At 46.8% G+C, this 3,216-nt stretch overlaps 1 protein-coding gene across 1 annotated transcript in view; it reads right to left on the minus strand.

The window, feature by feature from the left end:
* Window positions 1–100, minus strand: part of B4galnt1 (beta-1,4-N-acetyl-galactosaminyl transferase 1) — a gene marked incomplete in the record, with an annotated part of 9,832 nt that extends 9,732 nt beyond the window's left edge. The window contains 1 exon segment of the mRNA XM_005397405.2: window positions 1–100.
* Between the last annotated feature and the right edge of the window lie 3,116 nt (window positions 101–3,216).

The raw sequence follows: 3,216 nt of genomic DNA on the forward strand, positions 1-3,216 counted from the left end.
CGCGGCGCCTTCTGCTGGGCGCCGAGGAAACTGCGGGGCGCGGAGCCGACGCGGGAAGTTCCTCCCTCCGAGCCCCGCGGGCCTCTGCCCCCCAGCGCGGGCAGCGCAACGGCCGGCTCGCGCGCTGCCCATTGTTTTCTATTTGCCCAGGGCAACCGGGAGCTCACGGGAGACGGGGCTGGAACCCCATACCTGCTGGATGGGGCAACGCTTGGGTCCTTTCGGTGACAGGGAAATAAGCCCTGGAAGTAAACACAGCCTGGCCAAGGAAGACAGATTCACGGCCTCTACCTCCACTCCCCGCGACGCCGGCCTCCTCAAATTACCTAACAAACCTCGGGAGATCAGTAGGCAGAAAGTCTGGGGCCTATTTCCTTTCATAACTGCTCCCACTTGCAGTTGCAGGACGTGGCGGGAGACCTAGAGCATAGTCATACTGGCAGTAGCTCTGCTGCAAGTTTTGGGCATGGATAGTTAGCCTGCCCAGAATAAAGTTCTGTGGTTTCCTGTTCTCATAGAAGACGTATCAAGATTTAAGAGCAAAAAGAAAATAAGTAAAATATGAAAATATGCATATGGAGGGCTGGATGATCATTAAATGAACTGTATGCAAATAAATGACTACTCAGCCGGGAGCGAAAGGGGAATTCCACCCTTTTAACAGAAAAATGAATTCTAAACTTACAAAATGTTTTAGTATTAAAAATGAAATCAAGCCGGGTGTGGTGGCGCATGCCTGTAATCCCAGCACTCGGGAGGCTGAGGCAGGAGGATCCCTGCGAGTTTGAGGCCAGCCTGGGCTACAAAGTGAGCTCAAGATCAGCCTGAACTGCATAGTGAGACCCTGTCTCAAAAAGACAAAAAAAAAAAAAGGAAATAGCAATAAATTTTCCTATATAGAAGCGCTTTGAGGGGGCCTGGGGACATGATGGCTTGCCAAACATGCATGAAGCTAAGAGTTTGATCTCCAGTACCATTTAAAAAAAAAAATAGCCAGTGATGATGGCACACTCCTGTATCCTCAGGTACCCCAGAGGGATAAGAGGATTATTACAAGTTTAAGGTTAGCCTGGGCAAGTTAGTGAGAATCTGACTCAAAATAAAAAATAGCAAGGGCTGGGAATGTAGTTCAGTAATAGAGCGCCCTTAGGTTCAACCCCCAGTACCACAAAACGAACACATAAACAAAAAGTACTTGGGTGAAGAAATTACCGTGAACAAAACAGGAAAGAGAAAGGACAAACCATGAAGAAATATTTACAATCGACTTGCCAATTGCCTGTGTTCGGTATGTAAAAACACGCCAAGTCGTATCCCTACAGCCTGCACACTTCTGTGTAACCTGTACCCTGCTTGGTATACAGATCACAAATATACACACCAAATTATAAAGCATAATTTTATGTATTTGCTTTCTGCTGCTAGGACAAAACACAGGTACCTAATGCACACAGTTTAAAAGAGAAAAGGTTTACTTTGTCTCAGTGTCAAGTTTCAGTTCCTGGTTGGTGGGTTCCCTGCAGAAACATCAGAGTGGAAGGAGGTGGTGAAGTAAAGCTGTGCAAGGCCTGGTATCCAGGAAGCAGACAGGAAGGAAAAGCCCAAGAAAGAGATGTGACTTTGACACACCCAGACACACCCAGAGCATTTTAAGTGTCTCTCAAGCCAAAAGTTAAATGTCACAGTGCCGTACTATAACATTTAAAAAAATCTGGGAGTCAGCTGTGGTGGCACAGGGGAGGCTGAGGCAGGAGGATTTCAACTACCAGACCAGCCTGAGTTACAAAGACTGGGGAAAAAGAAGAATGGTCATCTGCTTTTGAAAATATTTCTAAGAGATCTTCAAGCAGTGTATAAGGCTTCAGTTCTTCTGATAGTTACCTTGGAACATTCATGTCATTGTAGCCATCTAGCAATCCAGATGGGGCTAGATGATCCAAGTTGCCTTTTTCACATGACAGGAAGATGGTACTGACTATAGGCTGAACTCTTTTCATGTGGTCTTTTATCCTCAGAAAGGCTAACCTGGGCTAGCCAGGGATGGTGGCACATACTTCTGATCATTAAATTTATTTTCATAATAGAATTATAGCCGGGCACGGTGGCACATGCCTGTAATTCTAGCACTGCGGAGGCTGAGGCAGGAGGATCACTGTGAGTTCGAGGCTAGCCTGGGCTCTATAGTGAGTTCAAGGCCACCCTGAACTACATAAGGGGATCCTACTGCCAAACAACACCCCCTCAAAAAAAACACAAAGGGGGGACAGGCTGAGGATATAGCTCACTGTGAAGGGCTTGGATTCAAACTCCAGTACTGGAAAAACAAACAGACAAAAACAAGTCATCAGGTTAAAGCAGATTCAACTGGTGAAACTCTTACCTCATATTCAGTCTGTCTGCAAAGGATTTATGACTACTTTTAATCCTGTTATTGCCCGTGACCAAATCCTTAACTCTGGCAACCTCTGCTTAATTCAATACTTTTAGGCACTCCTGCTGTGTCAACATCACCAGCAGCTAGGCTCTGAAACGGCAGAACTATATATGCGCCAGCCTAGGCGCATTGAACTTTTTTTTCTGTACATTGAACTGGGCCACAAAGTACATTGAACTTTTTTTTCTGTACCGGGAGTTGAACTCAGGACCTTGCACTTGCCAGGCAGGCGCTTATGCCACTGAGCTATATCCCCGGCCCCAGCCTAAAAGTTAAGTCACCACAATAGTGATGAGCAACAGATGCCGGGATCTTTGGGATCTTCCAAGACCTTCCTCACTAAAAGGAACAGGACTCTGACCCGGGAAGAATTAAAATACGAACCTGGAGTGTCAGAGCAGTGTAACAATGTTAAGATGGGAGGCTGAGGCAGGAGGATCGTTGCAAGTTCGAGGCCAGCCTGGGCTACAAGCTGAGCTCAAGGTCAGCCTGAACTGCATAGCGAGACCCTGTCTCCAAAAAAAAGACAAAAATAAAAATAAAAAAGAGTGACCCAGGAAGGCGGGGCATTTAGCTCAGCAGCAGAAGAGCCTGCCTGGTAAGCGCAAGGTCCTGAGTTCGATTCCTGGTACAAAAAAAAAGAGTGGCCCAAAGATATAGCTCAGTGGCACACTGCCTGCCTGGCAAGTGCAAGGTCCTCAGTTTGAATCTCAGTACCAAAGAAAACCAAACAATGATAGGAGTTGGTGGTCAAAGGGCACACGGGGCAGCCAGCTTAAAGG

The sequence above is a fragment of the Chinchilla lanigera genome, unplaced genomic scaffold, assembly GCF_000276665.1.
Source record: "Chinchilla lanigera isolate Chin_1 unplaced genomic scaffold, ChiLan1.0 scaffold00057, whole genome shotgun sequence".
NCBI classification, from domain to species: Eukaryota; Metazoa; Chordata; class Mammalia; order Rodentia; family Chinchillidae; genus Chinchilla; species Chinchilla lanigera.